The sequence below is a fragment of the Portunus trituberculatus genome, chromosome 42 (genome assembly GCF_017591435.1).
Source record: "Portunus trituberculatus isolate SZX2019 chromosome 42, ASM1759143v1, whole genome shotgun sequence".
NCBI classification, from domain to species: Eukaryota; Metazoa; Arthropoda; class Malacostraca; order Decapoda; family Portunidae; genus Portunus; species Portunus trituberculatus.
In genome coordinates this window covers 17,951,938-17,963,830 of record NC_059296.1, presented here as the reverse complement: position 1 = coordinate 17,963,830, position 11,893 = coordinate 17,951,938, and positions in this window count along the sequence as shown.

The window sequence follows — 11,893 nt, the reverse complement described above, 5'->3', positions numbered from 1 at the left end:
GTTGCCTCGTCAGTCTTGCTCCCATACCCACCCCAGCCCTGCCTCTCCCCAGCCAGCGCGAAGGGAAAAGGAAAAGGAAGGGAATGCGGGAAGCGGAGAGCACTTGAGAGAGGAAAAAATAAAGGAAAATAAAGAGGCGTATGAAGACTCTGGGGCCTCAAGAGGTACATATCTTGTGGAACCGACGGGGGCCATTACACTAAGTAGGTTTAGTCATTAGAGGGGCGGCGGGGGGCTGACTAAGGTATGGGAGAAGAGAGAGAGAGAGGGAATGAGAGAGAGTGAGAGAGTGTGGGTGTTTGATGAAGGAGGAAACAGGGAACCAGAAGGACAGGTGGGATTTTAACTTCAATTTCCTCATTTTCTTTTACTTCCGACCTTCCTTGACGAATGAATTGATGTGTACCTTTTTTCTATCTTTTTTTATTGATGCCTCGCTGTCCCTGGAAGGAGGAGCTCAGGTGGGCTTAATGAGGTCTTGTGGGGCAGGTGGAGCCAGGTGAAAGGACCCTTTGATTACTTCAGGAAGCGTCTCCTAATGATGATGCAACTGCTGCTGCTGCTCCTGCTACTACTACTACTACTACTACTACTACTACTACTACTACTACTACTACTACTACTACTACTACTACTACCACTGCCACTACTACTACTACTGCTACTACTGCCACCACTGCCACCACCACCACCACCACCACTGCTGCTGCTGCCACCACTGCTGCTGCCACCACCACCACCACCACCACTGCTGCTGCTGCTGCCACTGCCACCACCACTGCTGCTGCTGCTGCTGCCACTGCCACCACCACCACCACCACCACCACCACCACCACCACCACCACCACCACTGCTGCCACTGCCACTACCACCACCACCACCACCACCACCACCACCACCACCACCACCGCCGCCGCCGCCGCCGCTGCTGCTGGTGGTGGTGGTGGTTGTTTTTATTCTATACTCTCGTGAGTATTGTTGTTGTTGTTGCTGTTGTTGTTGTTATTGTTGGTAGTTGGTAGTTGGCTGTTGTTTATTGATTGTTTGTTGCTGTTGTTGTTGTTGTTGATGTTGTCGTCGTCGTCGTCGTCGTCGTCAATTTACAACAAGAGCAAAGCTTACAACAACAGCAACAACAACTTCTACTACTGCTACTACTTCTACTACTACTGCTACTTCTACTACTACTACTGCTACTACTACTACTGCTACCACTACTACTACTACTACTACTACTACTACTACTACTACTACCATTACTGCTGATAGGGACATTATTGATAATACTGATATTTTTCTTGGTCTGCTTATTTTCTTCCTTCCTTCTCTTTCCTTCATTAATGAGAAACTGATACTGTTCTTCACGATTAATTATACACATACATTACCCTTTGTTTCGTCATCTGATAAAACAAAAACAAAGTTAGTCCATGTATCTCGCTGCCATTTCTGACAGACGAAAAAAATAAGTGCAGAAAAAAAAAATTCGTGGGTGCTCAATCTGGGAATGTTGAGAGAAACAGATTGTACAAAAACTGAGGCGAAGCTTGTAAGCGAATATAACTAAATACACATTACGTCCTCTGAGTTTACTTTTACTTAAATTGTATAATAATAATAATAATAATAATAATAATAATAATAATAATAATAATAATAATAATAAATGAGAAGGGGCTATGAGGAGGTGGTGTGTGTTGCCGTGGTGGCTGCGTGGCGGGACTGCTGCTGCCTGACTCGCGAGTTTGAGGGCAGCGTCGCGGTGCACTTAGTACATTTTGTTATCTATTTTCTTTCCTTGTGATAGGCTTGGGTGGAGTGGTCATTATTGCCAAGGAATATAAATCAACTCTCTAACTGCAACATACGTAAAGCACTAATGATCAAGATAATGTGATTAGTTGCAGTGTTGGTAAATTTATGGTTGGTAAATGAAGATAAGTAGATTAATTAAGCCGGATTCAGGCGCAGTCATCCCACAGACAGACTTCGATATGATAAACGAATGGACAGGAAGATAACAAAAGTAATTAGATCATAAATGCAAAGTATTTAACATAGGTAGTTCGGTCAGAGTCACTAGCAGATTTTAAAGGATAATTTTTCAAGATTTTCTTTTTCGGGTAAACGTCACAACGAAACAACAGAACATATGTCTGCTTGTCTTCGCGTGGCGAAGCTGACCAGCATCTCAGCAACTTTGGCCCCGCGAAGGGTGCTGCTGTCCTCAGGAGGCAGGTGGCGCTGGCCGCACTCCTGCAGGTGATGAAGTCCAGGCTGTACCTCACTTCAGCCCTGTGAAAGGCGAGGTGATGGAACTTAAGGAAAGGCAATAGGATCTCGCCGCCCTGCTCTGCAGTGATAGGCATTTGGGTGAGGGTGGCGTCGACTACCCTGCAACCACGTCTCCATACCAGGGTCGGTAAGGCTGTGATAGGCCGGTCCCTCAAGTTCTAGATGAACAGAGTAACCGTCCAGGCCAAGAGAACTGTCGTAAAAATATCATCCTGGATTAGGAATCTGACCCCAAGCCATCCGCTGCTCCTCCCTCAAAGGAAAAGTCCCCTTACGCCCACGCTCTAGCCCTGCACTCCTACCTACTACTTCTAGGAGAGAGAGAGAGACATGAACTCTTCTCACTACTACTGTTAGTAGTAGCAGTTAGGCATTCAGGTGTGGACCGTGGGTGTGCAGGGACTAGTAGTAGTTAATGTTGTTGTTATTGTTGATGTTGTGCCGGTGATCTGTCGCATGCAGGGCTTAGGACACGCCAACGCTCATTCACATGGTTAGCGCGTCACCTCTGTTCTCACATGGAGCGCGTCATTACAGACCGGTTGTTTGAATTCACACCTTTGCTTCTCGTGGCCTTTGTTTGAAGTCGCTCAAACAAGACCCTGGAAAAGCAAAAGTGCATCTAAACACCGCTCTGTGTGAGAGCAGAGCGGATAGACCACCGCCCCTCCGTGCGGTCTGACTATGTTAATGAAACTTAGGACGGCGTCCTGTAAGGGCTGCATACAACATATGACCTGCTCAACAGCAGCAGCAGCAGCAACAACAACAATAAAAGGCTTCTTGACGTCACAGGACAAACTTCCCTGCATCTCCATCCATGGCGGCAAGAAATACACAGGTTTATGGATGCGAATGTGTGATGGAAATTGGCAGGCATGTTTCATTGAAGTATAAATGTATGTCTGCCGGCTTCTTCAACTTTTCTTACGTTCTTGTATAACATACCTACCAAACAAAATGCTCCTGTTGTGAAGCTCTGGAGCAGCCTATGCAGAGCTCGGACCCACATACTCCTGAAGGCTCACAAAGCTTCCTCGACGCAACTTATCACGAGCATTATGTACTGCTACTACTGCTGCTGCTACTACTACTACTGCAGCTGCTGCTACTACTACTACTACTACTACTGCTGCTGCTGCTGCTGCTGCTGCTGCTGCTGCTGCTGCTGCTGCTGCTGCTGCTGCTGCTGCTGCTGCTGCTGCTGCTACTACTACTACTACTACTACTACTACTACTACTACTATTATTACTGCTGCTGCTGCTGCTGCTGCTGCTGCTGCTGCTGCTGCTGCTGCTGCTGCTACTACTACTACTACTACTACTACTACTACTACTACTACTACTACTGCTACTACTACTACTACTACTACTACTACTACTACTACTACTACTACTACTATTCTTTTTTATGTTATGGCCTATAGCACCTGTAGGTATATTTGAAGAGTATGTATGGGAAGCGCTGTTCAACTTCCATACATTAGTGGCGCAGACAGTTTTATTTATAGTGGTAACCATATTAGGGCCCATATCACCACCCAAGCGCATCTTTGGTGTAATCACCTGGAACCTGGGTATCATGGTGACATGTAGGTAACTTTAAGCCACTCGACAAATGGCATAGTTTCACCACTACTGTTACTACTACTATTACTACTACTACTACTACTACTACTACTACTACTACTACTACTACTACTACTACTACTACTACTACTACTACTACTACTATCAATTCAACCACCATTACCAACACTATCCTTTCTTTTTTCTTCCTTTTTGTTCCATCTCTACCCCTTCAGCACTTAACGGCATCTACCTTCATCCATCCCTGCCCCCCTTCTCTCCTATAACTCCCTACCCCTCCCTACTCCTCATTCTACCACCTTCGCTCCCCTACAAAGAAATACGGGACACGCAAATCGCCTTTCCGTGCGTCGTGCAAGATGGAGCGACGGCAGCCTCGTTCCAGCCCCGTCAGGTCAAGTTGATTTTGATATGTGATTTAAGCCGTAAGACTGATGGGGGTATGGGGAGTAGGGGTGTGGGGGACGGCTGGTGGCTGCTGCTTCATCTGGTGGTCCACCGAGCCCTGTAATAAGAGAATGGGAAGGCGTACATCACCGTCTTATCACTGGCATGAACACAGAACTGGCGAAATAGGTGAATTCTACAAAGGTTTATTTTTTTGGGGGGCGGGAGGGCAGGGAAGGGGAAAAGGGTGGGGATTCTCTCTCTCTCTCTCTCTCTCTCTCTCTCTCTCTCTCTCTCTCTCTCTCTCTCTCTCTCTCTCTCTCTCTCTCTCTCTCTCTCTCTCGTCTGTTCATCGTCAACTCTATTTCCAACAGGACAAATATTTCGTTTCTCCTTTTGTATCTTGATCTTGTTCCTTCATCGTGTTTTCTCCTTCCTTTTCCCTCTCTCTTTTCTCTCTTTTTTTCTGTTCTTTGCCACGTCCACATTTTCTCGTTAGTGGTGAGTGTAATATCGTTAGCCTGAGTTTGTATCCTCGAGAGTTCACAGTGCTGCTCTTCCTCCTCCTCCTCCTCCTCCTCCTCCTCCTCCTCCTCCTCCTCCTCCTCCTCCTCCTCCTCCTTTTCCTTCTTCTCCTTCTCCTTTTCCTTCTTCTCCTTCTCCTTGCTGTAGTGTGTGAACTGAAGTATTGTTGGACACACACACACACACAGAGAGAGAGAGAGAGAGAGAGAGAGAGAGAGAGAGAGAGAGAGAGAGAGAGAGAGAGAGGGGGAAATATTCTGTTCACTCTTCTCTCAGTGCATGTCTGTAAGTTTGGTTCTGTTCTGTTCTACTTCCTTATTTGTTTATCTGTTTTGTTGTTTTGTTTATTCATTTATGTACTTGTTTGCTTGTCTGTTTACTTGCTTTTTTTTTTTTTTTTTTTTTTTTGCTCCTGCGCTTCATTGTTTCTTTTTTCGTTGTTTATATGTTTCGTTGAATTTTCTTTTTTCTTTTCGTTTTCTTTTTCCGGTTTGTTTATTTTTTATTTGTTTTGTTTGTTAGTTTATTTCCTTGTTTCTATGTTTATTTGCTTTTGTGATTCCGTGTTTTGTTGTTATTTATGGATTTTGTTGTTGTTGTTGTTGTTGTTGTTGTTGTTGTTGTTGATTATCCGTCTGTTTGTAAGCATTTTCTCTCTTTTTTCTTTTTCTTTATTTTCTGCATGTTTTTTTTTTTCTTTCGTTTCATCTTTCTATTTTTTTCTCCATTTACTTCATCTTTTTCTATTCTTCTTCTTCTTATTATTATTATTATTTATTATTATTATTAATTTTGTTTCTATTTGTATTTCTTTTCTACATTTTTTCTCTTTTCTTTTTTCTATTTCCTTTTTCTTTTTTTCTTTTTCGTCTTTTTCTTCTTTATGTTTTTAGTTTCTTCTACGTCTTCTTCTTTATCTTTCTTTCTTATTCTTTTTTTCTTTTCTTATTCTTGTCTTTTGTTTTTCTTGTTGTTCTTGTTCCTGTTCTTCTTCTAGACAGTATGAAACAACCTACTCCTTAATACTACTTGCTTAAAACAGGTGAACTATGATGATGAACGGAAGCAGGCACACCCCACTGGTCGCCTCCCTCAAGACACGTGCCGGGAATCAGAGGCGGTACGAATCATTGGGTCAAAATGTCTTTCACTCACCACGCATATTTTTTCCCTCCTTCACGCACCGATAATGAGAGGGAGAAGGAGAGGAAAATTAATGAAAGGATGGACTGACTTTTATTCGTGTCCTGAACTAACTTGAGACTCCTTCCTTCTTTTCCTTCACTGTGACCTGATTATTATTTTTATTTTTTTTTTTTCCTAAGCATCACGTAAGGGGAAAGACTTTTGGAGTAAAAACTTAACACTGCGGTGAAGGTGACAAAAGGCGTTGCTTGGGAGGAAAAAGGCCAAAGGGAAGCATAAAACTGACAACTTTCTCTTACCTGGCGTTCCTCCCGTCGCTCTGGGAACTGCAAAAGGGACAGAACATTACCGACCTTCATAATATCACTCTCTATATTACCCCTCATTCTTATATTACTCTCAGGAGCCGCACCACTTACCCCCGCTCATATTCCGTACACTGTCTTCCACCACAACCACTTCTCCCACTTCTCTACTCGTCCTTGGCAGCTGGAGACACATAAGACATAACCCACCCCTAAGCACCTCCCCTATGCTACACCCACTTCCTCCTATGCTTCCTAATGACAAGAGGAATGATAATGCTGGGCTCGTGTTGTGTGAGGGAGAGAGGAGGGTGGTAGTGGTGGTGGTGGTGATGATGATGGCAGCCCGGGTAAGATTCATGGGTCGTTTGTAAAGAGGCATAGATGTCTTAAAGATGGTGATGGTGGTGGTGGTGGTGGTGGTGATGATGGTGGTAGTTTTGGTAGTGGTGATGGTGGTGATGGTTGTTTAAGTTATCAATCTTCGTAATTCACTACTACAACTACTACTACTGCTGCTGCTACTACTACTACTACTACTACTACTACTACTACTACTACTACTACTACTGCTCCACGTACTTTTTATGTCTTGTTCTTGTTGCTTATAATTTTTTCTTCATCCCTTTCTCATTTTCGCCTTTTTTTCGTCTTTTTCTCTTCCTTTTTCTGTTCCTGTTTGTTCGTTTGTTTGCTTGATTGTTGTTGTTGTTGTTTTCGTTGTTCTAGCTGGTGATACTGTCGCTCCTGATGTTCTATTCTTCTCCTGCATTTCCTTTTTCTTTTCTTTCTTGTTCCTCTTCTTCTTCCTCTTCTTTCATCCTCTCCTTCTTCCTCTTCCTCCTTCCTCTTTTCCTTCCTCTCCCTCTTCCTCTTCCTCCTTTTTTTTTCCTCTTCCTCTTCCTCTTCCTCTTCCCCAGTGGCAGTCACACACCAACGGTATTTTATGTTGATGATCTGAAATCTTTGGTAATTCTTCCTTCAGATTACCGCCTTCAGATTACACATTTTTTACCGATGCTTCTCCCTTTTTTCATGGTTTGGCTCTGACGAGAACAAGATTACAGAAGTTAAAGGATTTCTACTCTGTTTCGTGGTGTGTGTGTGTGTGTGTGTGTGTGTGTGTGTGTGTGTGTGTGTGTGTGTGTGTGTGTGTGTGTAAGGGTGAGTGGACGTGTGGGTGAGGGGATGGTTGTCTTATCTATTATTTTCACAACCTGACCTCACACACACACACACACACACACACACACACACACACACACACACACACACACACACACACACACACACACACACATCCCACTGACAAAAGACTTCCTCAAATAAATTAGCAATGGGCGTGTTCGCAGAGAGAGAGAGAGAGAGAGAGAGAGAGAGAGAGAGAGAGAGAGAGAGAGAGAGAGAGAGAGAGAGAAAGAAGGAAGGGTAAAATATCTCACTATGCTCCTCCTCCACCACCCTTACCACTACCTCCTCACTCTCCTCCACCACCTCCTACCTCTTTCTTTCTCCCTCCGTCCTGAAATGAAAACGTCTTCTGCACGATTACCTTTCTTTGATCTGACTCTCTTGTCCACACTAAAGGAGGCGAGGACGGGGAAGGAAGGGGCCAGGAAGGAAGGGAAGGTGAGAGGGAAGGGACAGGAGGAGACGATGCTCTTTTGTCAGCCAAGGGGTCGTGGAAGCGTCGATTAAGGTGATGGATGACCAATTACAGATGAGGAATGGCCAAGGTGCACGGGAAGTGTGTATGGTGAAGAGGATGAATGTAATGAATGAATTATCTATCTACTCTGCTCTCAAGGGTGGGATTCTTATTGCTGTTGTTGGGGATGGTGGTGGTGGTGTTGGTAGTGTTTGGTGTAGTGGTGGTGGTGGTGGTCTTGTTTGTTACTGGTAGTGGTGGTGGTGGTGGTAGTGGTGGTGGTGGTGGTAGTAGTGATGGTGATGGTGGTTGTTGATGTAGATGTAGTAATAGGAGTAACTCGTGTTGTAGTATCATTATTATTGTTCTATCGGTATTATCATTATTACCGACACTACTACTACTACTACTACTACTACTACTACTACTACTACTACTACTACTACTGCCGTGGAACATAAGATACAGGAAATTAAGCTCATTACAAGAAAAAGAAGATAACATAATCCAACTATGATCATGTAAAATTCTTATTCAAAATTGATTTAAAGGAACGATAACGTATCTATTCTTTCTTTCTTTTCTTTTTTTTTTCAATTTGTAAATGAAACTTTACATCTTGTCTTGGCACGGAAGGATATATATTTTACTGCTGACGCCAACACTACGTCAGAACCGGTAACTCAGTGTTCCTAGCTTTTGTTATACAAGTATGATAAAAAAAAAAAAAAATATTTCATACGATGCTACAGATTCAATGGAAACTTGTGAAAGATAACTATGTTGTTGTGGGAAATTCTGAGACTATTTGGGAAGTAAATTTGTTAATAAACAGTGTTAGGGTCTGACATTGTGTGGGATCATTAGGAAACATGTTCAAGAACAATCTGAGATTAGAAATAGGTTATACGCTTTTCGGGACGTTGAAAAAAAAAAAAAAGTTAGTATCATGACGGAAGGAACTAGCTTGTAATGTAAGGTGGTTTCTATAAGGCCTCCTGACAGATCACGTCACCAGTCACCACTGGACTTGTTAGTGGCTAACCGACCATCATTGTGATAGGTACACTTGTCGCGGTATCCCAAGAACCGTATATTGTTTATAAGCTTCTAGATATGAAAATAGCCATTTGAGTGAGATAAAATAATGGCGACTTGTGGCAAAGCGACCATCATTGTGGCAGTGAGACAATTATGTAAATTCTGTGGCTAGTTATGTCTTTAGTTTTGGAGATAACAGGATTCAGGATACAAACTTGGGAAAAATTTTCTTTTGATTGTGTAGCTACTTGTCATTACGTAAGCCAGTGATTCACAACATGGTTTACTGTGACAGTTTACCACTTTAGGATGTTTCATATTGAAAATTGTAACTCCGGGCACATTCAAACGAATTTTTTTGTAAACTATTCACGTCAAATCTTTATCATGGACTGATTAGGAATATTGTCGTTTTTCCTGGTAAAGGAGTGCCACAACTCCATGGCAACAGAATAATTTACTAGATGAATAATTGTGTATTTAGAGAAAAAAAAATATATGAAGCCTTTGTCTTCGAAGATGCTTACATCAAGTATAATACTCTTTCTCTCATGAGGTTTTCTAGTGTCATACAGAACCCCGGCTGATTAATAAGAACAATGCTACCATACACCACAAAGATATTTTAGTTCTAGCAACCAAATGAACTAGGTAAGAAAAATTAGAAAAATATTGCAAACGAAAAATAAAACAATGTAAAAAAAAAAAACTTTATAACTAATCAAGGTATCTAGTAACTCCCCGTGACACTGCTGATAGTAATAATGACAAGAGTAATAATAACAATAATGATAAAATAATGATGATAATAATAATAATAATACGAGTAGTAGTAGTAGTAGTAATAATAATAATAATAATAATAATGATAACAATAATGATAATGATAATAATAATAATGCTGATAATCCTGAAGGTAATTCCAGTAGTGATGCGAGGGGAACGAGCGAGGAGAGGTGCTTGGCTGGGTGGCCTGACGTGCTTCATAGAGGCTAATTGGGTCTCTGTATAATACTCGTGCATACTTACGCGTGTCCACCTGTCATCCCTCTTCATAAATTCATCTAATATTCTCTTAACCCTTCCTTCCCTGCACTAACAACCTGATAACTGAATTTGTTCCAGTTTTCCACCTGCAGAATTTCAGAACTAATTTCTTCGTCACTATTTTAATTTTACTTTTTTTCCAGTAGTACCAAACTTGAAACTATCTCTTCTTATCGTAACAATGGCAGAGATATTACTTACTGTAAGAATACGGTCTATCTTATTATCTTTGCTATATCACTCTTGCCACTTGAATGTTTTTTTACATAGGCCTATTTGTGAGGAAAGTCAAGACGGTGATAGTGGTGGTGGTGGTGGTGGTGGTGGTGGTGGTGGCCGTAAAAATGTCATGAGCGATTATGATACGAAAGGACTAAATTATGTTTCATATATAAGCTTGGTAAATAAATAAATAGAAAACAATAGGTTTCACTCGATTTGCGATTTAACGTTTTGTAAATCATGGCTAGGATGTTCTGGGAAAAGACAGACAGACAGGGAAGTGTTCTTGTGAGGCGAGCCAAAAGAACTCATTTCAACATTAAGAGTATACACCATAAGGATCCTTTGACTGCTTCAGTCTCTCCCAAAACGTACAAAGCCGGACGCAAATTGAGGCATAGGCAACACAAGCGATGCAGCATCACATAGCAGGAAATAAAACTATAATGAGATGTGTACGTATCATATTAGTATATTATACCCAGAGGCAGCTCATGAGATGTATGAGATGTGGCATTCTGGTTTATTATACTCGTATATCAAGCACCGGTCATAACAACTAGCTAAGACCGAGCATCCATTCTCTGTTTGAAACAAAAACCTAACACTGTTATTCATATGCTTTCATTCTTGATGCAGGAACTAAAACAGTCGAAAAATTACTCGAAAGCTTCCATAGAAGAGCATGTAATTAAGAGAGGTTGTGCAGTGTAGTGCAGGGCAGTTAATGTTATGTGGTGTGTTGTATTGTGCGGTACAGTGTAGTGTGGATAAAGTGTCGTGCATTGTAGTGTAGTGTAATGTGGAAAGATTTCCTGGTGTGTTGAGTGTGGCAACATTTCATCTTCAATATTGGGTCGGTGGACCTCAAAGCACCTCACTTCTGGAAGTAGCGCGCGCCAACCTGTGTCCCGGGAACCCTCCACCTCGCTGGCCTTCCTGTGCCACGAGGCGGAGGAGGATGCCTCTGGCTTGAAGAAGGCGCAGCCTGCCGCTTTTGTTCGATGAACATGGCGTGCTCTCTTTAGGAGATTGACCGCTGGCAGGACCAGGCACTGGGAGTGGGAAGTGGCCAGTGGCATCCCCCGCCCGGTGGTTTCCTTGCGAGATGGGCGAGGGAATAATTGGGCGGCTGGACCTCGTGGACTTCGGCGTCGAGGTCCTCGTTAGGAAAGGGTTTGTTTGTGCCGACAACCGGGACGAGGTGCGCGCCATGGCCATGCTGCAGGACACGGGCGGCACTCCCTTCCTGAAGGGACACCCTGCAGCCACGAGATGGGCCCTTTTAGTTACTTTCATATAGCCCTCTGCAGACACGCAGGCATGACGCAAGGGCTTTTTTGTTGTGTGTGTGTGTGTGTGTGTGTGTGTGTGTGTGTGTGTGTGTGTGTGTGTGTGTGTGTATTTCCTATAAACCAATGTATATCCTGTGTTCTATTTTCTGACTGGTTGTTGGCATTTTTTTTTTTTCATGTATTCTGTGAATATTTTGTGCCATGTGTCTATTGATGCGTATATTTCCTCCGCATTGCTCCTTCCTGTAACATTGTTTGCTGTGTTAATACTGCTGTGCTGTTGGTGGTATGTTTTAGTGGTGCTTGGTGTTTTGGTGGCTTTGACTTTGGCTTGAGATGATTGATGTGCGACCTGCTGTGGTTTCTATGTTCCTGTTGTTATGTTTTAAGGG